We start from the raw sequence: 24,282 nt of genomic DNA, 5'->3' as shown, positions 1-24,282 counted from the left end.
TTTGAGCAGTTCAAAAATTATTTACCGTCTGTTCCTTTACAGAAAAAATTTGCCAGCCCTTGTGATAGAATGAAGTCTGCATTCAGGTGTCTATGGATGACATTTAAAAATCACTGGGATTATTTGATTACAGCAGTTGTCATAGTTCTTGTGCCCCTTTCTCCTCCAATACACACATACAAATTGTGAATAGTAATAATGGTACTGAAAGAAAATATAGCATTTATCAACTTGCCATGGAAAAACTTTTTCCAGGGATGCCATAAATGAAGATAAAGAGTTTAAAAATATGACTACAAACAAAATATTGTTTAAATGGCAAGGGAACAGCAGAAACAGTATTGTAAGTTAAATGGAAAACTTGGAAAAATATTTTAAGACATGTTTAGCATGGTTTAACATTTAGTGGTTCAGTTGCAGCTTATAGAACCCACTCTGGCTTGTTAAGCAGGAAGGGATTTAACACAAGGAATTAAGCTGTTCCTGAATTGTTGGGAGGGCAGAAGGAGGAGATCTCAGAGCTGGGCTGCCAGGGCCACTGCTGCTCTGGTTCACCCAGGATGCTGCAGAGGAAGCTGCTGTCTCCTGCCATGGTCGCTGGATCCCAGGGTCACCGTTGTGAGCCAAAGATCAGGAAGCTTTAGCCAGCACTGTTGACTCACAAGCGCCATGGAGCCCAGTGACCCCAGAGCAACAAACGCGAATGCCACATGTGCCTGGTGTGCTGACCCAATTTCTCAAGTTTCCTGCCAGCATGTCCCAGGGGTAGAACGATAGCACATTTGCAATCTTAGCTGCAAGGGAGTCTGGAAAGTATGATTTTCAGCTCTCCTGGAACGGGAGGAGGTTAGGGTAGGTGCTGAAGGAGCCAATCTACTGCCCATAAGTGATGCCCCCTGGCAAGTACACAGTGAGAGCTGTGAGAAGCTAACCAGGAAAAGATAAGGGTGCTAACTTAAAAAACAGGCAAAGGAAAAGACATGTAACTCAAAAGAAGAAAGCCAGGAGGTCAATAGAAATGAAAAGCTGTCAACCTTATTACAGTCAAAAACTGCAACTGAAATTACTAACGACAAAATTGGTATTGGCCAGGATGTGGGGGGAAGAGGCACCCTCATTCCGCTGTAAGGTCAGAAAACCTTTGTAAAAGCAGGTCAATCCCCTGATTTAGCAATCCTGCTTTGAGGAGTCTCTGCCAAAGAAGGAAATCATCTCATGAAGGTAATAGGAGGCATATCCAAGCATCAGAGTACTGCTATCAGAGTGTTGCTCTCAGTTGCAAAATATTACAAGCTAAATGCCCATCAAATGGGGACTGAGGAAATAAATGGCAGTACATTTACACCACAAAATAGCCTTTGAAAAAGAGGGGCATTCTCAGGGACAGTGTCATGTGGCAATTAAGTGCACAGGCTTTGGAACTAGAGAGCCTGGGTTTGAACCCCGATTCTACCACTTACTAGCTTTGAGATCTTGGAATGTACTCAGTTTTGCCATTTGGAAAACAGAGATAATAACAGCAAAGTAGACATAATAGATAACCTTCTTGGCTGGGGTTTTATGAGAATTAGATGAGTTAATACAATGTCTCCTTTTGAGTTCTCAGTGAATATTAGATGTTACTATGTTTGTTGCTCAAGATCAATGACCATCACATGACATTTCAAGTGGTAAATTAAGGTTTCAAAAGATCAAGTACATTATGATCCATTTTATGTAAAAAGCAGTGTACATGTGAGCCCACACACATTAAATAATAGAGGCAACGAGAGAATTTTCCAGAGTATGTTCACCATATTAACAGAAGTCCTCTTTGAATGGGAGTTCTGGTGATTTTACTTAGTTTGCACTGTCTTGTGTTTGTGTATGTGTATGTATGTGTGTTTATAATGTACCATGTAGTGTTTCAAACAGAACCCCAAGGTCCCTGAAGAGAAACTGGGAGTGTCAGCCATGAACACGCTGGACCACAGCAGGGAGCCAGGGTCTCATAGCAGGAGTCAGGCACCAGCTCAAATCACCATGGCAACCACGATGGAAAGTTAAAAAAAGCAGTTTTGCGGGAAGAAAGCGCCTCTATCATTAGTGACATAAAAATAAGAAGTTATATTTTTAATATTTTTGACAGCAGCCTTCTTTCCTCCATCACTGAAGCCTCAAAGCAAGAATTCCAGTCTTTTGGCCATAGGTGCAGACAAATAATGAATAATTTGACATATAAGCTCTTTTCATAAACAGTGCTCTTTGGCAGATTTTTCCTGTTCTGGCGATCTGTGGACTCTAGAGATTACTGTTCAATACACGTGTTGGAAATGAGGCATCCAAACGAGTGGTACTCTCTTCAGAACAGAATCAGCCAATCTTCGAGTTATTTGGAAGGTGCTTCAGAGGCTGGATGAGAGGAGAACCCCCGCTTCTGCAGCTCTGACCTGTGATGGTTTAGCTTCTGCCTGACCCCTCTAGTGATAGGTGTCCCTAGTTGCCTAGAGATGTCTTCATTGTAGGAGAGTTACAATCATTAGAAATTAGCTGTTTTGAGCCCCAAATCTGCCTTTCTAGAACTGCCACCAATTGTTTCTAATTCTAGGTCAGAATCAGCTCCCAGAAAGTGTAATTCTTGTCCCACTCCAAAGCTTTTCAAATACAGAAAGGTGGCTGGCATGGACCATTTTGGATAATGGTATCCATTTATTGTCTGTGGAGGGGATTTCTGGGGTCCTCAGGTCTTGGGCATGTGAAGGTGAAGCAGACACCCCCTTATAGTCTTGTTTGAAAAGCTGATGTATTGTCTCCTCATCTCATCTCCTCCTGACATTTCCCTCTTGATCTAGCTATGCTTCAAAAACCAGGACATATGCTATGCCTCTGAGAAGGTTTCTTGGTTCTCTCGGGAGCTGCCAGCCTCTGCTGTGGCGCCTTCCCCTATGGCGAGGGGGTTTGTTGTTGGATCCATTTCCTCCCTAAGGCTCACAGTCACTCAAGGTGGTGGTGGTGGGGTGCCGTCCATCTTTGATTCCCAAGTGCCCATCCGACTCTGGGACTCGATAACTGTCGTATGTTCAGTGTGGCTGGCACTGAGAACAGGGGGACAAGCCCCCATGTCTGGTACCCCTGCTGGTGCCACCTAAGATGACATTCCTGTTCTGTTGGTTGTTAGTGAGTGTGTGGTTGAGCTGCTGACAGATGAGTTGTCACCAACTGAGATGTCACCATGCTTTGAGGGCTCCAACCAGGGAACCAGGGAGTCCTCCCTGGGGCTTTCCCCATCTTTTCAGTGTGGTATGTTTGAATTCTGATGCTCTCACCCATTTGGTCTTGAGCTGTTAAAATAGTGTAACAGACTGGTGTTGGCCGTGGAGTGCAATCATCTCTCCCTAGAATTGCCCACAAAGCCCCACGGCTGACACCCAATGATGCTAAGGACCCCATGTTCCAAATTCAGAGAACTGCTAGCAGGTGGACCCAGCCTCTCTCTGCAGGGCTTTCCAAGAGAACACCAGATGGAGAAGTGGCCTTATCCTGTCACCCTAACCCTCTCCTGGTGGAGAGGGGCTGGGGGCAAGGGAGAGGCAGCCTCTTGATGTGTTTATGTGTGTGTGAGCATTATTGGTGAAGAGAGACTATTCCTTTTGCTCTCTTTCCCAAAATAAGGGGAAGGAGGCTCCCAAATCCAAAGAAGGAGTCTAAACCATCCCGTCTCCCACTAGTGTGGGAACTAGTGGTCCCCTCCTCCTGGGCTCCCAGGCTGCTGGGCTGTGTAGGTGGACTTCCCAGAGACAGCTCGCTGACGCGGCACAACCTCTGTGGGCCTGGCAGGGACATCCTTTGTTCTAGGACATGCCCCAGAAGGGGTGGCTGGCTGCCTGTCTCACATCTCCCTGAGAGAGAATACCTACTGGAGATGGGTCCCTGCAGCCTCCCCTGGGGTGCCTCCTCTGGGGGTGCTGAGGGAGCTGGGATAAGGACAGACCCAGCAGGACTTCCTGGGGGGAGAGACCCTGAGGACTCCTCTCCCTCACAAGAATCCCCAAGTGTGCCCCTGAGACTCCATTTTGAAGCCCCATCCCATGGAGACGACTGATGTCTAGTCAGACTTTGACATAGAAACAGGGGCCACCAACTGAGAGGGGCTGGTCTTTGGCCCCAGGCAGCTCTCTGTCTTCCTGTTCCAACACCACAGCAGTAGGAAACAGAAAAGAGACAGCGAGAGTGGGGGGGTGGGGGGACCCACAGGGCAGAGGGTCTAGGCTGCCTTGCAGAGAGGGCTTTGAATCAAGTATGAGTTTGAAGAGTTAAAATGAAGATTGAGTCTTCAGGAACTGGGACTATACTGTTCTAATAATTGAAAGTGACCAAAAAGTGATGGAATGGCCTGAGATATTATTACAATCCCCTTCTCCAGCAGGGAGATATTTGCAGAGCAGATTCTTTGGGGCAGAGAAGTTACTGGAGAAAATAAGTCCATTCCACGTTCATATCACCACTGAGTGGGACCACCAGAATATCAGCTTCTTTGGATATGTTTATAAAACAGTTAATGAATCCATGGAACTGTACTGTCATGCTCATGGAGGCTGCTGGGAGGCTGGATCATCTTCCCATTTTTAGCAAGTCACCTAGAAGTCCCCTGGTCTGGTGAAAGAGGTTGGGAAGAGAAGACCTCTCTTTACTGTATGGGTGTGGATGGGTGTGGTGTCATGACTGTGCAGTGGGCCTTGGGGGCCTGCAAAGAGTGGGGTCCTTTTCCTGATCAAAGGAAGGAGATTGATTAGGAATGTAAGATGGAGTTACCCAGCCAGTTAGCTATGAATAGGGCATGTTCTTTAGACCAGAAAATCACAGTGTGTCGGATGAAATTAGGAGTGTGGAGAAGTTGCAGAATCCATTCTCTTTCTTTTTTCTTTTTCTTTTTTTTTTTTTTTTTTTGCGGTACACGGGCCTCTCACGTTGCGGAGCACAGGCTCTGGACGTGCAAGCTTAGCGGCCATGGCTCACGGACCCAGCCGCTCCGTGACATGTGGGATCCTCCCGGACCGGGGCACGAACCCGTGTCCCCTGCATCGGCAGGCGGACTCTCAACCACTTCACCACCAGGGAAGCCCTCTTTCTTGTTTCTTCATTTCTTACTCCCTTCCTGCCTTCCTCTCCATCTCTTGTCTCTCTTTCTTTCCTCCTCCCTCCCTCCCTCCTTCCCTTCCTTCCTTCCTTCTTCCTTCCTTCCTTCCTTCCTTCCTTCCTTCCTTCCTTCCTTCCTTCCTTCCTTCCTTCCTTCCTTCCTTCCTTCCTTCCTTCCTTCCTCCCTCTCTTTCTTTCATTGTGTTTCCCTCCCTGTGCTTCTCCTTTGTAGAATTTACAAGCACATAAACATTTGCTTAATTTCTGGTTTTTGTCTGCCTTCTCCACTAGACCACAAGCTTCTGAAAACACAGCCATGTCCATTGGGCTCATTATTCTATCTCTGTTACCTGCCCAATAATGGGCACATGGCAGGCACTCAATCAATATATATTGAATGAATAAATACATGAATACTCGATGCTGATCATTAAAATAATAACCTTTAAATTGCTAATTTTATTATAAGCTAAATGTCCTAGTCTCAAAGGTATGATCCAAATAAGGTCATGTTTTCCTTTTTAAGTACCCACACTGTAATGTTCTGCATCGTCTAAGCCATAGGCGTCCCCTCCCCAGGGGAATTCTGGGGGTTGTGTGAGGGGCTGTGTGTCAATATATTTATGGTGTGTGTAAATGGTCAGACCATAAATATTTTAGGCTTTGCAGGCCATAGGTCTCTGGGTACAACTGTCAACTCTGCTGTTTCTGCACTAAAGCGTCCACAGATAAAATATAAATGAGTGGACATGACTGTCTCCAACAGAACTTTATTTATGACACAGATGGTTGACCTGGGTGTTGTAGTTTGTTGATTCCCGTTCTAGACGATAAAACAGATATTTAACATGGCAGGTATGACAAAGTGCTAAGAATCAAAACAAGACACGGTGGACAGTAGAGGCCAGATTGTGCAGGAAGTTATGCTGAGTAAGATTGGAAATCCTTGGAAGATTTAAACAGGGAAATGGTCTGCTCTGACTCCCAGGTCCAGTGGAGCACATTGCAGAAAGGGTGGACACTTGGAGAGCAGTTGGAAGGTTATTGTGACGGTCCAGATGCAGAGGGGTGGAGGTTGGTACCAGGATGGGAGTGATGAGGTGGTAACAAGCGGTTGCATTCTAGGTAGGCTTAGAAGTTGACCAATAGGCTTTGCTGATGGTCTAAATAAAAGAGGGAAGTTCAAGGATGACTCTAAGATTTTAGTCTGAGCAGTTGGAAGAATGGTATTTCCATCTACTGAGATGAATAAGAGGGGAGGAGGTATGGGTTTTGGTCAGAAGACCAAGAGTTCTGTTTGGGACATGTTAAGTGTGAGATGACTGTCAGACACCCAAATAAAGCTGCTGAGCAGGCAGGTGGATAGATGAGTCGGGGATTAAGGGGAGAGTCATCAGCATGTGGATGGTCCTTGCAGCGTGGATGAGATCAGCTAAAGAATGAGAATTGTGTGGAAAAGAGGTCCAAGGATTGAGCCCTGGGAGGTTCTGAGTTTGGAGGTCAGGAAGAGGAGAGCAGGGAGAGGAGAAAGCAGCCAAGGAGGCTGAGGGGCAGGGGGGGAGGCAGTGTGATAGCAGAGAGGCAAGGGAGAGCCGGCTCAGGGCGGGGGACATGAGTGGCGTGCCCACATTTGCTTCTTAAGCCCTGCACCCGGGGCTTCCTGTGATTAGATGCTGGAGCTCAGCTGGAGAGCTCTTTGCGTTGCCTCTTGGACTCTGCATTTCATGTCCCCCTGTGGTTCTGGCTGCTGCTTTCAGCGAACTCCCAGACCATCACTCTTCCCTGATCCTTTTATTGCCTCACCAGTTGCATTTTCTTTGCAACTTGGCAGGGAAATCATACCTCCCAAATTGCTCATAATCCTTGGCTAAGCTGACTCCTTTTGTACTGAAAAAAGGAAGCCAGCAGAGCCAGGGAATGATTTCTGGAACAAAGAGGAACATTTTCTAACAAAAATACAGGCACATCATATACCCTCCACCCCCTTTCCCTACGCCCTGGGGCAGGATGAACTCTCCTGGCCAAGAGAGCAGCTTTCCCCTTACAGGGTGAAAATGCAGCTCCCCTGAGGACTGTGGGAAGCATCCTCAGTTTCCCATGGAGGCAGAAGCAACAGGAATGGTCTTTTCTGAGCCTGTGATTGTGTGCACAGAACAAACGTGGGGTGAGAGGGAGGGTGGACAGAGGTGAAAGAGAAGGGCCCGGGGGCCCGAGGAGGTCGCCGAAAGGAGAAAGACCGAGGCAGAAACCCTGAAACTGGAGGCAGCAGGCTTTTTGTGTATCATCTTGAGTATCTGTGACTGAGAACTGGCCCCATGTTTAAGGTCATGGATCCAGGGAGTTGGTCCCCTCCTTCCTCTCTCCTTTTTCCATCACAACAAAGATGACACCTGGCATTCTGAGCTCACATCTGCTCATGCTTTTGTTCTATTTTTTCCTACTCTGTTCTGTTAGGGTGTCTGGCATGAGGGACTGAGGTTTGAAAGCGACACTCCAGCTGTCCCCTCCGTGCCCACTCCTACTGAATTATCCTGAAATCCCTCCTGCTGGCATGATCCCCTCTGGTTCCCCCTAAGAAGAGTCTGGGGCAGGCTTCTGTTCTGACACGGAATCATGCCCTTGGCACTCCGCGCCCCCCAACAGTCTTCTTGGATTTTTTTTGTATTTAATAAATGTAATTTGCAGGCATTAACCTAGGGAACTATTTCTGTGTAAACAGAGAAGAGTTTAGGTCTTTGGTCAGAGATGTAGAATTCACATGTGTTTGGGGGCAAAGTTTCTGACAATAGAATAGGAAAGGAAAAAAGCATAAGCTTGCTCACCGAAGATAATCACGTGTCTTCTTGTTTAAACTCTTCTGTTAAATTCAGTATTTCGGGCTATTCAATTTATACCCAATACACTTACTTTTGGCATACTTATGTAGAAACGAATGTAACAGATATGTGTTTCTTTGGCTGGCAAGTTAAAAAAACAAATGAAAATTGGAATTTTATCTTTTAAATCATTAAATAAACTATTACAGGGATGCCTTTTCCCCCCCAAATTAATAAAACTAAACTGCTTTCTGGAAAGAAGATTATTTTTAAACCTAATGTATGAACATCCATCATCACAAGGTAATATTTTTAATACTACGAGCACATTCTTAATTTATTTAAAAAATTTTATGCTGGTCATTTTGTTAGATTATTACTTCTTACTTACGTTTCAGTTCCTACTTTTAGAGAAACATCAAACATAATTTATATTCTTTACCAGATATTTCTAATACCTGAAGTCCTTTTTAAAAATTGAAATATAGTGACATATAACATATGTTAGTTTCAGGTGTACTACATAGTGATTTGACATTTGCACACATTATGAAATGATCACCATGATAAGTCTGGTAACCATCTGTCACCATACAAACTTATTACAATATTATTGAACACATCTCTTATGCTGTATATTACATCCCTGTGACTTATTTATTATAAGCAGTTGGTACCTCTTTTTTTTAACATCTTTATTGGAGCATAATTGCTTTAAAATGTTGTGTTAGTTGCTTCTGTATAACAAAGTGAATCAGCTATATGTATACATATATCCCCATGGGGGATATATGGGGGATATATGTATCCTCTTGTGTCTCCCTCCCACCCTCCCTATAACCACCCCTTTAGGTGGTCACAAAACACCGAGCTGATCTCCCTGTGCTATGTGGCTGCTTCCCACTAGCTATAGGTTTTACATTTGGTAGTGTATATATGTCAATACTAGTCTCTCACTTTGTCCCAGCTTACCCTTCCTCCTCCCTGTGTCCTCAAGTCTATTCTCTAGTAAGTCTGCATCTTTATTCCCGTCCCGCCCCTAGGTTCTTCACTTTTTTTTTTTTTTTAGATTCCATATATATGTGTTAGCATACGGTATTTGTTTTACTCTTTCTGACTTACTTCACCCTGTATGACAGTCTCTAGGTCCATCCACCTCACTGCAAATAACTCAGTTTCGTTTCCTTTTATGGCTGAGTAATATTCCACTGTATATATGTGCCACATCTTCTTTATCCATTTATCTGTCAGTGGACACTTAGGTTGCTTCCATGTCCTGGCTATTGTAAATAGAGCTGCAATGAACATTGTGGTACATGACTCTTTTTGAATTATGGCTTTCTCAGGGTATATGCCCAGTAGTGGGATCTCTGGGTCATATGGTAGTTCTATTTTTAGTTTTTTAAAGGAAGCTCCATACTGTTCTCCATAGTGGCTGTATCAATTTACATTCCCACCAACAGTGCAAGAGGGTTCCCTTTTCTCCACACCCTCTCCAGCATTTACTGTTTGTAGATTTTTTGATGATGGCCATTCTGACCGGTGTGAGGTGATATCTCACTGTAGTTTTGATTTGCATTTCTCTAATGATTAATGATGTTGAGTATTCTTTCATGTGTTTGTTGGCAATCTGTATATTTTCTTTGGAGAAATGTCTATGTCTTCTGCCCATTTTTGGATTGGTTTGGTTTTTTTTTTTGATATTGAGCTACATGGGCTGCTTGTAAATTTTGGAGATTAATCCTTTATCAGTTGCTTCATTTGCAAATATTTTCTCCCATTCTGAGGGTTGTCTTTTCATCTTGTTTATGGTTTCCTTTGCTGTGCAGAAGCTTTGAAGTTTCATTAGGTCCCATTTGTTTATTTTTGCTTTTATTTCCATTTCTCTAGGAGGTGGGTCAAAAAGGATCTTGCTGTGATTTATGTCACAGAATGTTCTGCCTATTTCTTCCTCTAAGACTTTTATAGTATCTGGCCTTAAAAGTCTTTAATCCATTTTGAGTTTATTTTTGTGTATGGTGTTAGGGAGTGATCTAATTTCATTCTTTTACATGTAGCTGTCCAGTTTTCCCAGCACCACTTATTGAAGAGGCTGTCTTTTCTCCATTGTATATTCTTGCCTCCTTTATCAAAGATAAGGTGACCATATGTGCGTGGGTTTATCTCTGGGCTTTCTATCCTGTTCCATTGATCTATATTTCTGTTTTTGTGCCAGTACCATTCTGTCTTGATTACTGTAGCTTTGTAGTATAGTCTGAGGTCCAGGAGCCTGATTCCTCCAGCTCCATTTTTCTTTCTCAAGATTGCTTTGGCTATTCGGGGTCTTTTGCGTTTCCATACAAATTGTGAAATTTTTTGTTCTAGTTCTGTGAAAAATGCCATTGGTAGTTTGATAGGGATTGCATTGAATCTGTAGATGGCTTTGGGTAGTATAGTCATTTTCACAATGTTGATTCTTCCAATCCAAAAACATGGTATATCTCTCCATCTGTTTGTATCATCCTTAATTTCTTTCATCCGTGTCTTATAGTTTTCTGCATACAGGTCTTTTGTCTCCTTAAGTAGGTTTATTCCTAGGTATTTTATTCTTTTTGTTGCAGTGGTAAATGGGAGTGTTTCCTAATTTCACTTTCAGATATTTTCATCATTAGTGTATAGGAATGCAAGAGATTTCTGTGCATTAATTTTGTATCCTGCTACTTTACCAAATTCATTGATTAGCTCTAGCAGTTTTCTGGTAGCATCTTTAGGAGTCTCTATGTATAGTATCATGTCATTTGCAAGCAGTGACAGCATTACTTCTTCTTTTCTAATTTGGATTCCTTTTATTTCTTTTACTTCTCTGATTGCTGTGGCTAAAACTTGCAAAACAATGTTGAATAATAGTGGTGAGAGTGGACAACCTTGTCTTGTTCCTGATCTTAGTGGAAATGGTTTCAATTTTTCACCATTGAGGATGATGTTGGCTGTGGGTTTGTCATATATGGCCTTTATTAGGTTGATGTAAGTTCCCCCTATGCCTACTTTCTGGAGGGTTTTTATCATAAATCGGTGTTGAATTTTGTCAAATGATTTTTCTGCATCTATTGAGATGATCATATCGTTTTTATTCTTCAGTTGGTTAATATGGTGTATCACATTGATTGATTTGCATATATTGAAGAATCCTTGCATTCCTGGGATAAACCTCACCTGATCATGTTGTCTGTTCCTTCTAATGAGCTGTTGGATTCTGTTTGCTAGTATTTTGTTGAGGATTTTTGCATCCATGTTCATCAGTGAGATTGGCCTGCAGTTTTCTTTCTTAGTGAATCTGGCTAATGGTTTATTAATTTTATTTATCTTCTCAAAGAACCAGCTTCTAGGGCTTCCCTGATGGCACAGTTGTTAGGAATCCACCTGTCAATGCAGGGGACACGGGTTTGAACCCTGGTCTGGGAAGATCCCACATGCCATGGAGCAACTAAGCCTGTGTGCCACAACTACTGAGCCTGTGCTCTAGACCCTGCAAACCACAACTACTGAAGCCCGTGCGCCTAGAGCCTGTGCTCCACAACAGGAGAAGCTACCACAATGAGAAGCCCACGCTGTACAATGAAGAGTTGCACTCGCTCGCCGCAACTAGAGAAAGGCTGTGTATAGCAATGAGACCCAATGCAGCCAAAAATAAATAAATTAATTTTAAAAAAGAGGAAAGACAGATACTGTATGATTCCATTAAAAAAAAAAAAAGGAAGAACCAGCTTTTAGTTTTATTGATCTTTACTATTGTTTCCTTCATTTCTTTTTCATTTATTTCTGATCTGATCTTTATGATTTCTTTCGTTCTGCTAACTTTGGGGTCTTTTTGTTCTTCTTTCTCTAATTGCTTTAGGTGTAAGGTTAGGTTCTTTATTTGAGATTTTTTCTTGTTTCTTGAAGTAGGGTTGTATTGCTATAAAGTTTCCTCTTAGAACTGCTTTTCCTGCATCTCATAAGTTTTGGGTTGTCGTGTTTTCATTGTCATTTGTTTCTAGTATTTTTTGATTTCCTCTTTGATTTCTTCAGTGATCTCTTGGTTATTTAGTAGTGTATTGTTTAGCCTCCTTGTGTTTGTATTTTTTACAGACCTTTTCCTGTAGTTGATGTCTAGTCTCATAGCATTGTGGTCAGAAAAGATACTTGATATGATTTCAGTTTTCTTAAATTTACCAAGGCTTGATTTGTGACCCAAGATATGATGTATCCTGGAGAATGTTCCATGAGCACTTGAGAAGAAAGTGTATTCTGTTGTTTTTGGATGGAATGTCTTATAAATATCAATTAAATCCATCTTGTTTAATGCGTCATTTAAAGCTTGTGTTTATTTTATTTATTTTTATTTTGGACGATCTGTCTGTTGGTGAAAGTGGTGTGTTAAGTTCCCCTACTATGATTGTATTACTTTTGATTTCCCCTTTTATGAGTGCTAGCATTTGCCTTATGTACTGAGGTGCTCCTATGTTGGGTGCATAAATATTTACAATTGTTTTATCTTCTTCTTGGATTGACCCCTTGATCATTATGCAGTGTCCTTCTTTGTCTCTTGTTATGGTCTTTATTTTAAAGTCTATTTTGTCTGATATGAGAATTGCTACTCCAGCTTTCTTTTGATTTCCATTTGCATGGAATATCTTTTTCTATCCCCTCACTTTCAGTCTGTATGTGTCCCTAGGTCTGAAGTTGGTCTCCTGTAGACAGCATATATATGGATCTTGTTTTTGTATGCATTCAGCCAGTCTGTGTCTTTTGGTTGGAGCATTTAATCCATTTACATTTAAGGTAATTATCGATATGTATGTTCCTATTACTATTTTCTTAATTGTTTTGGGTTTGGTTTTGTAGGTCTTTTCCTTCTCTTGTGTTTCCTGCCTAGAGAAGTTCCTTTAGCGTTTGTTGTAAAGCTGGTTTGGTGGTGCTGAATTCTCTTAAATTTTGATTGTCTGTAAATGTTTTAATTTCTCCTTCAAATCTGAATGAGATCCTTACTGGGTAGAGTATCTTGGTTGTAGGTTTTTCCCTTCCATCACTTTAAATGTGTCCTGCCACTCTCTTCTGGCTTGCAGAGTTTCTGCTGAAAGATCAGCTGTTAACCTTATGGGGATTCTCTTGTTTGTTATGTTGTTATTCCCTTGCTGCTTTTAATGTTTTTTCTTTGTATTTAATTTTTGATAGTTTTATTAATATGTGTCTCTGTGTCTTTCCCTTTGGGTTTATCCTGTATGGTACTCTCTGTGCTTCCTGGACTTGATTGACTATTTCCTTTCCCATGTTAAGGAGTTTTCGACTATAATCTCTTCAAATATTTTCTCAGACCTTTCTTTTTCTCTTCTTCTTCTGGGGCCTCTATAATTCGAATGTTGGTGCATTTAATGTTGTCCCAGATGTCTCTCAGAACTGTCCTCAATTCTTTTCATTCTTTTTTCTTTATTCTGCTCTGTGGGTAGTTATTTCCACAATTTTTTCTTCCAGGTCAGTTTTCCGTTCTTCTGCCTTAGTTATTCTGCTATTGATTCCTTCTAGAGAGTTTTTAATTTCATTTATTGTGTTATTCATCACTGTTTATTTGCTCTTTAGTTCTTCTAGGTCCTTGTTAAATGCTTCTTGTATTTTCTCCATTCTATTTCCAAGATTTTGGGTCATCTCTACTATCATTACTCTGAATTCTTTTTCAGGTAGACTGCCTATTTCCTCTTCATTTGTTTCATCTTGTGGGTTTTTACCTTGCTCCTTCATCTGTTGCATATTTCTCTGTCTTCTCATTTTTTTAACTTCTGTGTTTGGTGTCTCCTTTTCCCAGGCTGCAGGTTCATATTCCCCATTGTTTTTGGTGTCTGCCTCCAATGGGTGAGGTTGGTTCAGTGGCTTGTGTAGGCTTCCTGGTGGAGGGGACTGTTGCCTGTGTTCTGGTGGATGAGGCTGGATCTTGTGTTTCTGGTGGACAGGCCTGCTTCCGGTGGTGTGTTTTGGGGTGTCTGTGAACTTAGTATGATTTTAAGCAGCCTCTCTGCTAATGGGTGGGGTTGTGTTCTTGTCTTGCTAGTTGTTTGGCGTGGGCCGTCCAGCGCTGGAGCTTGCTGGTTGTTGGGTGGAGCTGGGTCTTAGCGTTCAGATGGAGATTTCTGGGAAAGCTCTCACCGATTGATATTACATGGGGCCAGGAGGTCTCTGGTGGTCCAATGTCCTGAGCTCAGCTCTCCCACTTCAGAGGCTCAGGCCTGACAGCAGGCCAGAGCACCAAGACCCTGTCAGCCACATGGCTCAGAAGAAAAGGGAGAAAAAAGGAAAGAAAAAAAAATTTTTAATGAAAAAAAAAGTAATAAAAATTTAGAGCAACAAAACTAGTAACGAAATCCACCAGTGATAACAAGCGCTAAAAACTATGCTAAGGTAAACATAAAAATCAGAAAGAAATCAGTCACAGACATCAAACCACAAGTCTACAGTTGCTCCCAAGGTCCACTGCCTCAATTTTGGGATGATTCATTGTCTATTCAGGTATTCCACAGATGCAGGTACATCGAGTTGATTGTGAGGATTTAATCTGCTGCTCCTGAGGCTGCTGGGAGAAATTTCCCTTTCTCTTCCTTGTTTGCACACCTCCTGGGGTTCAGCTTTGGATTTGGACCCGCCTCTGCATGTAGGTCACCCTCAGGCATCTATTCCCACCCAGACAGGATGGGGTTAAAGAAGTAGCTGATTAGGGGGCTCTTGTTCATTCAGGCCGGGGGGAGGATGGGGTACAGTAGTTATAACTGGAATGCAGGGCGAGCCTGTGGTGGCAGAGGCTGGAGTGACATTGCAACAGCCTGAGGTGCACCGTGTGTTCTCCTGGGGAACTTGTCTCTGGATCATGGGACCCTGGCAATGGTGTGCTGCACAGGCTCCCGGGGAGGCGTGGATAGTGACTTGTGCTTGCACACAGGGTTCTTGGTGGCTGCAGCAGCAGCGTTAGCGTTCCATGCCCATCTGTGGTGTCTGAGCTAATAACCACTGCTTGTGCCTGTCTCTGGAGCTCGTTTAGGCAGTGCTCTGACTTCTGTGGGCACACAGGGGAGGAATCCCTTCTCCTCACGCACCACAAAACAACGGTCTTTTGCCTCTTAGGCAGGTCCAGACTTTTTCCTGGACTCCATCCCGGCTAGCCGTGGTGCACTAACCCCTTCAGGCTGTGTTCACGCAGCCAACCCCAGTCCTCTCCCTGGGATCTGAACTCCGAATCCTGAGCCTCAGCTCCCAGCCCCCGCCCGTCCTGGCAGGTGAGCAGACAAGCCTCTTGGGCTGGTGAGTGCTGGTCGGCACTGATCCTCTGTGCGGGAATCTCTCTACTTTGCCCTCTGCACCCCTGTTGCTGCGCTCTCCTCCGTGGCTCTGAAGCTTCCCCCCCGCCCACCCCCCCATCTCCGCCAGTGAAGGGGCTTCCTAGTGTGTGGAAACTTTTCCTCCTTCACAGCTCCCTCCCAGAGGTGCAGGTCCTGTCCCTATTCTTTTTTTTTTTTTTTTTTTTTTTTTTTGCGGTATGCGGGCCACTCACTGTTGTGGCCTCTCCCGTTGCGGAGCACAGGCTCCGGATGCGCAGGCTCAGTGGCCATGGCTCATGGGCCCAGCCGCTCCGCGGCATGTGGGATCTTCCTGGACTGGGGCATGAACCCGTGTCCCCTGCATCAGCAGGCGGACTCTCAACCACTGCACCACCAGGGAAGCACCCCTATTCTTTTGTCTCTGTCTTTTCTTTTTTCTTTTGCCCTACCCAGGTATGTGGGGAGTTTCTTGCCTTTTGGGAGGTCTGAGATCTTCTGCCAGCATTCAGTAGGTATTCTGTAAGAGTTGTTCCACATGTAGATGTATTTTTGATGTATTTGTGGGGAGGAAGGTGATCTCCACATCTTACTCCTCCACCATCTTGAGGGTCCCCCCAAGTTCCATATATTTTTGATTATTTCAGCTTTGTAGTATAGTTTGATAGTTTGAAGTCAGGGAGTGTGACTCCTCCAACTTTGTTCTTTCTAAAGCTTGCTTTGGCTATTTGGGTTATTTTGTGTTTCCATGAAAGTTTAGAATTATTTGTTCTAGTTTTGTGAAAAATGCCATTGATATTTTGATAGGGATTTCATGAATCTGTAGATTGTTTTGGGTATTATGGTCATTTTAACAATATTAATTCTTGCAATCCATGAACATGATACATATTTTTATTTGTTTGCATCACCTTCCATTTCTTTTATCAATGTCTTATAGTTTTCAGAGTACAAATCTTTTACCTCCTAGGTTAGGTTTATTTCTAGGTATTTTATTCTTTTTGATGCAGTTGTAAATGGGATTATTTTCTTAATTTTTCTTTCTTCTTGGATTACTGAACATCTGCCTTCTAGGCTGTCCCTGAATAGAGCTGTCCCTGAATAGAGCTGAGTGCCATGAAATCGATGGAGATTCTGGATGGTCTGGATCCCAAGCCAAGGAATATACAGGTAAACTCTGTGTTTAACACAGACTAGGCCAGTAAAGTCCTTTAGATTAGTGGGATACCCATAAAGATAGAATGGTTTTAAACTTAATTAATGATTCTTTGTGTTACTGGGCTTTATCAAATCCAGAATATGGCTTTTGTTTATTGTCCTGGCTACCAGGACAAAGTAGGTCAGGGAGAAAATAGGCATGAGAAAAGCAGGGAAGAGAGAAGCATGTAGGGAAAGAATGTATTATTTTAACATCTGCTACTGGAAATATTCCCAGGAAGGGAGCTATTTTAGGAAAATATCTTGAGAAGTCATCTGGGAATGGAAGTGGAAGCACTGTGGGTTCTTAGGAGTCAAGACAACCCAAGGAATTTCAAAAGTGCTGTGTATAGGGCTTCCCTGGTGGCGCAGTGGTTGAGAGTTTGCCTGCCGATGCAGGGGACGTGGGTTCGTGCCCCGGTCTGGGAAGATCCCACATGCTGCGGAGCGGCTGGTCCCGTGAGCCTGCGCGTCCGGAGCCTGTGCTCCACAACGGGAGAAACCACAACAGAGAGAGGCCCGTGTACCGCAAAGAAAAAAAAAAAGTGCTGTGTATAGATATCAGGACTTGGGGAGAAGGAGAAGGGAGGATGAAGCTGGAGCGGGGGCCAGAGGCCAAAGAAGTATGAAGTGCTTCTATTCTATTAGTCAGTGTTCTCCAGAAAAACAAAACCAATAGGGTATGGATGTATATGTATACGTACATGTATATGTATATGTAAATCTAGAAAGAGATTTATTATAAGGAATTGGCTCCCATAATTATGGAGGCTGAGAAATCCTATGATCTGCTCTTTGCGAGATGGAGTTTCCAGTCGAGGTCTGAAGGCCTGAGCACCAGGAGAAGGAAAGACAGGAAACCGATGTCCCAGCAGCTCAAGCAGTCAGGCTGAGTGAATCCAACCTTTCTCCACTTTTCTGTTCTATGCAGGCCCTCCACAGACTGGATGATGCCCACCCACACCTGAGGAGCACCACCTGCCTTAGCCCATCAATTCCAATGCTAATCTCTTTGAGAAACCCTCTCACAGACACAGCCCAAAATAATGTTTAACTTGATAGCTGGGCATCTTGTGACCTTGTCAGGGTGACACATACAGTTAACCATCGTGGTGCCCCTGTGGGTAAAGAGCTCAAAGGAATTTTATGCACAGAGATGACCGATGCTCAACACCAAGGGGCTGCATGTTAGTAATGTAGCTCTCCCCCCTCCCAGTTTGTTGAGATCTTTGGTGAAGTATATTGTGCACACAAGGGTATGCTTTTTCTATGTGGTGTGCTTGTGTGAATGTATATGTGCATGTGTGTGCATGTGAATGCAGGCATGGTTGTGGATATGCATGTATGATGTATGTAAGCATGTGTGTGTATGAGAGAGAGAAATTGAGAGAGACAGAGGAAGAGAAAAGGTGGTTTGTGCAGATGCAGGAAACTGCGACGTCCCTGGGGAGGGTTGGTGCAGAGCAGAACAGGGATCGGATGAGGAGATAATCCAGAAATTTAGCCAATTTGGCAGAAGCAGGGCTCTAAATCAGAGGCCATGGAAAGGCATGAATCCCCAGAAATCTTGTGGATGGTTGAAATGAAATGGGGGTTACAGCCAATCTTGTCTGGATTATAAGGGACATGGTGATGCCAGTGATGCGTTCTCCATGTGTTATGGATTGTCCATTAACTTTTGGTAGAATATAAAGGCCTGAGGCTAAAAGATTGATAATCTGACCATAATTGCCCTCCACTCTCAACAAAGCAAATAATCGGGATTGTTCTTCTACCGTTATATTCCTCTGTAGTTATCATCTTTATGACAACTTTCCGTCTCCTCGTTTATCAAACACACTTGAACCTAATTTTAGCAGACAAAATTGTTGGGGGTGAGGGTGTGATTTCTGTAGTGGCTTGGGATGCAGGGCCCTTCCAATACTTTTTGGGGGCCAGAAAGTATAATTCAATAACAGCAACTTGTTTTACTTGGAACGTCTAGGACACCAGTTGTGTGAGATGAATTATGTTTTCATGCAAGGTTCTGAGAGGCCAAATGACAAAACATGAGTACAGTGTTTTCTTGAAGGCTTAAATGGCTTTGCAGATGTGAATTAGTCTATAACATCGCAGGCACTTTTTTCGTGTGGGTCACACCACCCCTTCCCTCTTCCACTGTTGTAGACAGAATCATTAGTATGTGTCAGCTGCTGAACTTGAGTCATCAAATACTAATCAGATAAGAAATGGATTAGCAAGGAATCATATAAACTGTATTTTCAGAGTGAAAGTAAAGGAAGTGCACGTTTAAAATTCGCAGTGAAGCTACCACAGCTATTTAGGATGCAATAAAAGTCCATTTTAATAAGTATCACATAGTTTACCTGTAGCCCATTAACTGCGTTTCAGAGATAGGCAAAGTGAAAAGTGTAATCTGATTTTAAGCATTTTCCACTCATATAAATTACCCAAATGAAGTATTTGGGCATGCTTGCACTGCTAAATAAGGCAGAAAACGTTACCAAGCTTTTATGTTAATACTCCATAGGTGCTCGGCTGTGTTAGCAATGAATCATGCAGTATAAGTGACTGCCCCCTGCCCCCCCATCGTTGGGTTTGGAAATCCAAACAGACCTCCCTCACCTCTGCCTTTTGTTCTCTGATCTTGGGCACAACACTTCCCTTCTTTGGGCTGCAGGTTCCTCATGTGTGAAATTAGGTAAATTAATCCTATAAGTATGGTTATCAGGTTAAATGAGATTATGCACGCATGGCATATACTAAGTATTCTGGAAATGAGAGCTATCATTACTATAAACTTGTAGTACGTGTATTTAATTCAACACTGTTATTTTTAGTGTTCTATTTATTTTAACCATTTAAGATGGAAATTTTAAATAAATTCTGCTCTTCGTGCTTGTTAGGTCAAATTTTATCTGTTATAAGAAGACATTATAACAATGAAAAGGACATTTTAAAAATTTTAAATAATTCGCCATAATACTTATATCCTAACAACAAAGCAATTTTCCTCTTTCTGGATTCCTTTGCCCGTGTATAGGCACATTTTGACATCGTCATAATCAGTCTTCAAAGCATTAGTCTATAGTTTGCAATTTTGTAAAATGTACTGTATTTTTATGTGGCTTCATAATTGTAATTTTTAGTGGCCATGCTACATTCATTAGAGGTTGTGGACCCTAATCTAATAGTCCCTGTTTTTAGTCATTTTGATTGCTTCTCGTTTTTATATGCATGGCAGAGATGAGTATCTTCAGTCTAACGCTCTCCCAGCTGAGCTATTTCGGCCACCTAAGATGAATATCCTTTGTAGAAGGAGTCAAGGGATTCTAGATTTGGAGAATTGAAAGAGCTGAGTCCTTTTGATTGGGGCTGGGCAGAGGGCTTTGTAGCTGAGGTGTTTCAAGAGGGAAGACTGGGGCTCCTGAGTGCTTCTAGATGCAGCAGCAGTGGGGGTGGGCTTGGGGTTTCCAAAGGAGAAGACCCCACGGGGCTGGCATACAAGGCTGCAGGTTATGGAGAGAGGCAGAGGGAACCTTAAGGTTGCCTTCTAGGTGGACCTACTCACTTCAGCAGAGAAGGAAAAGACCCAGGGAACAGGGGCAGAAGTCCCTTCCAGTAAGGAGAAGAGGGAGTCGGCATCTTGGAGGCAGCCTCTGCTTCTGCTACTTTCAAAGTGAGCTCTTTTAATCCTGTAAACTACTATTTGCAGAAAGTAAGGCACAGAGAGATGGCGTAGGTGGCCCAAGTCAAGAAGCTGGCACCTTGGGGGTGTGTGTGTGTGTGTGTGTGTGTCCAGCTCCCCAGGCTTCCCCAAGCTGGGAGCTGCAGATCCCTAAGGGGCACCCATCTGAGTGCCTCTGGGAGTCCTGTGAACAGCCTTTGACCAGTGAAGGGCCAGTTCTGTATTACAGTTAAAACCAAAAGCTCGCCTTTCCTGCTGAGTGAATGGGGACACCACAGAGCAAACAGAGACAAGATGGCCACCAGGGGCTCAGCAGTGGTTGATCACATCCTCAGGAGTGTTGCCCTGGAGGGTGATGCATTTCAGAACAGAGCACCCCGGGGTGTGCAGGTAAAACAGTTCTTCCCTTGAGGACCTCTGCAAAGCCTGCAGGATCCACGGAGAATGGCCATTTTAGCAGTTTGTGGTAAGGAAGCCTCCTTAGCTGCCATTCCCAGGCGGAGACCGAGTCAACCAAAGCATTCTGATGGTCACCATGTGAGACTTGCGGTGCTCTAGTGCACAGGAGATATCGTGAAAATGTATAGATTAATTAAAATAATAAAAAGACAGCATTTTTTTGCTTATCACTTTGGCAAATACATATATATATAAATATTTATACATTATATATTATTTTATGTATAGCAGGCAATGTATAAGTTAATACATTGTGTATGTTATGTACTTATTCGTATTACATGTTTATCTATTTATATATGTTTGTAATCCTGGCACAGTACTTGCTTTGTTCATAGGGCAGTAAAGTTCACATATGTAGGTAGATGTACCTGAATGTGCTTTTGAGCGAGGAGTTACTTTTCGTCATCTAATGCCCCTGCCCTTTTGGCAGAAGGAGAAACTAAGGCTCGGAGAGATGACTCCTTCAGGGAGCACAGCTGGGGAAGGAGCCCAGCCTCTCTGCTTTTTCATTCATGTCCTTCCTCCTCCTGGTGTGACCTCAATCCTGCAGCCATGCATGTAAAGGGGCTAAAGCAAAACATCTCTTTCCAAAGAGTAGCACTTTTGTCACAAAACAGTGCTCATAGATGCCTCAGGACAGCAACAAAAAGAAAAAAAAAAGAGGAAGCGATTGGCCAGAGTTTCCGTTTGAGGTCTAGCTCCTCAAAGACACGCCATGGAGCTCAACAAAAGGCAGGCGATTGCCCCTTTGATGGTGCTTCTTTCCAGGGGACATCTTTTCTCTTGTGCGAAGCTTCTCATTTTTAGACAAAAGCAGATAAACAGAAATTCTATTCTGACTCACCGAGTGTCACTGACATATTTGAAAATATCTTTCTACCAAGACAGAAGAATGGGATAGTGTAAGAATTCTCTGAGATACACTCAAGGAAATCTATAAAGGAATTCCACAAATTAGCCTCCTAAGGGAAAAGCGATGTCTGACATGAACCTTAGCACTTTAAATCCTTTTTTAACAATTTCCAGGAGATGGAAGAACCGCAGTTCTAAGGGATGTCCGCTAGATGACAGCATGACTATGGTTAAAGTCTCAGTAGCTTTCTCTGGCGTGGAAAAGGGGATTTATTACTCTGATCAGAGGTTGGAAGTCAAAGGTTTTATGGATACGAATATGCTGTTAAAATATTATAAACTAAACTATATATTTACATATATCTAATATATAATTCTTACTATTATTGTGTGAAGTATCGTATTGGCTTTCTTACCATAATTCTTACTATCTTTACTCAGATCCATGTGTGATTTAGGCAGGTTTAATGTTATGGCTAAAAGTCCTTTGCTGGCTGCCACCACCCTTACTTGAATAATCCCTTTGTTCTTCAAATGCTAATTTATTAAATGGCTTTAGTGTACATTAGCCACACCGCTGTGATCCTGCTAATTACTGGTCAATCCTGATTTTCACTCAGTTGTATGATGTAGTCAATTGCTTCTTTTTCTACCACAATTTAATATTAACTATAGTCCAATTTTTGATATTTCGTGGATGCAATATGTTGTCTTTATGTTTTCACTGAGTGCCAGGCCGTGTGTGAGCTGTTGGCAATGCAGACCAAGGTTTTCATGGCGGTTACGCGCTAATGAAATATACCACGACACGTAGGTAAAGTACATCCTTCAGTACTAAGTAAATTCTTTTTTTTACAAGTCCTTTTAAGGTTTAGATACTTTCCCTGTTGATGATGGAAAGTTCTTTTGGAAAGAGCTGGGTGATCAGGAAAAGGGTTTGGACCTGACAGCATCAGAGGTGGCTTTCCAAATTCAAGGATTATTAGGAGAACACAGACACCAGACATGTTCTTTAGGGACCAGGACTGTGCTGCAGCTGTCCGCTGTTGTCACCATCTGGCATCTTTAGGAGACATCCACATGGACAAGGCAAAATGTTAGAAATACGTAGACAGTCTGGTTAATTTAGTTAGCTGAATAAATGAATACACACACAGACTGGTGACGAACAGAACAAGTTGTGCTATAGGCAAAATAGTTCTTTCCTGTCTTAAAGCCCTTGATAGTTGATAAAGCGTGTTCAGATATATTACATGTGAGTTTAACAACACTCTGTCCAGAAAATGCAGCAATCTGCCCCAGCTGCCAGTGAAGAAAGAATTCAGAAGTAGAAGGATAAAACATGTCAAGTGCCCATCGGAGGTACCCCATCAATTGCTATTTTACTGTGGTTACTGTTTACTAGGAGTCAGGTCATTGGTATCCAGGCATAGCAGTCTTACATCACGCTCTATCTGGTTCAGGACTTTATGACTTGAGGTCTCCAGGTGATTCTTTAAGTTCCAGCTCTGACTGTGTGTGTGTGCCTGACCTTCACATTCCGCTCCTGGGGTCTCTGTGTATCTGTTCCACTTGTGTTTTTGTGAGTCGCGAAGGAAGGGGCGTGCCTTGTCCAGCTGGGGCTGGCAGGACCTGAAACCAAACCAGCATTGTTACTGGGCAGAGGGTAAATGAAACAACAGTGTTTTCCAGAGAAGATGTGTGGAAGGACTACCCCGCATGTGATTAGCCTGGAAAAGGCTTTTCTTGCTGTGGCCAGTGGGACTTAAGAGCGATACTTATTTATAACTCGGGGCAGCAGGAGGGCTCAGCGGTGCAGTGGCTATGAAAGAACATTGAAATGTTAGGGGGAAAAGCTGTTCGCCATAACCTTATAAAATGGGCTTTCTGTTTCCAACAACAAAAACAAGCAAACAGAAAAAGAAATCTGTGAAAAAGTAAAAACAGCAAAATGATGGAGGGGTGTGAGTCAGTTCAGAGGAAAGGTGCCAGGGTTTCTAGGGGTTGAATTTTCCATAAACAAATATATTTAGAAAGTGGCAGTACCTTTTGACATTTGTTAAGTGATTTTGATGATTGACTTTTCAATTGAGTTTCTGTAGCAAGCAAAGGAGTGGTGAGAGGAAAAAGCAATTTTCCCAATGGGAGTATAAAACCCTTCAGCCTAATGAAATGTTTTCTCTGGTTTAGAGATAACAACCCACTTTTGGGTTTTATGCCTAATATTGATTCTTTGTGTATTTTTTATAGAGGCCTTGATGAAATTCAGTTAATTGTATTTTATTAGACTGAGAGATTGTCTTTTTTAATATTCTCCAATCTTCCTCACCCGTGGTTCTTCCTACCTTCTCCTTTCTCCCTATCAATAGTTTAACTTTGATGGGTGGTTTGTGGAGGTTAAAAGAAAAATCAAACTCTCCCTCTACCTTTTTCATCTGCTTCCTGTTTGCACAGTTGCAAAAGCACTGAAAAAGCCAACTTCCTTTAAGCAATAAGATGCTGAAATATGGTCATTAAATCCCGATGGGTTTTTCATTCTGCACTCATAATTTTAAGGAGAACCGCTTTCTGAGATGGTTGGATAAATGTAGAACATATAATAAGGGGGAAGTGAGGTCCCAAGGCAGCTTTTCAATCTGCAGGGTGCTGAGTTTATTTACAAACACCAAAAGAACTCGTGAGTTATCAGGGTTGCCTTGCCAAACCATGGTGACTCTGGAATACAATATGGCAGGTTTGGGGGAGTCAGCAGTTTGGGGGCTGGCGGCAGGGGCTGAGGTGTCTTCCATCATTTTACATCTCAGTGTTTTACCTAGAGAAGGCATTATCTTGAGAG

The 24,282-nt window shown here is 42.9% G+C and overlaps 1 protein-coding gene across 5 annotated transcripts in view; it reads left to right on the top strand.

Moving 5' to 3' along the window:
- Window positions 1-22,020, top strand: part of GALC (galactosylceramidase) — a 94,771-nt gene extending 72,751 nt beyond the window's left edge. For 3 of the 5 annotated variants that reach the window (XR_016392241.1, XR_002644924.3, XR_016392240.1), the window contains 2 exons: window positions 15,057-16,417; window positions 17,376-22,020. The gene's annotated coding sequence lies outside the window, so the exon portion shown is untranslated. The remainder of the gene's footprint in view (window positions 1-15,056; window positions 16,418-17,375) is intronic. The other 2 variants (XR_016392239.1, XR_002644920.3) reach the window with 2 other exon arrangements.
- The last annotated feature ends 2,262 nt before the right edge of the window (window positions 22,021-24,282 follow it).

The sequence above is a fragment of the Delphinapterus leucas genome, chromosome 2, assembly GCF_059928025.1.
Source record: "Delphinapterus leucas isolate spDelLeu-1000000601 "Yukka" chromosome 2, BTC_Dleu_Yukka2, whole genome shotgun sequence".
NCBI lineage: Eukaryota > Metazoa > Chordata > Mammalia > Artiodactyla > Monodontidae > Delphinapterus > Delphinapterus leucas.
This window is presented reverse-complemented; position numbering and strand designations above follow the sequence as displayed.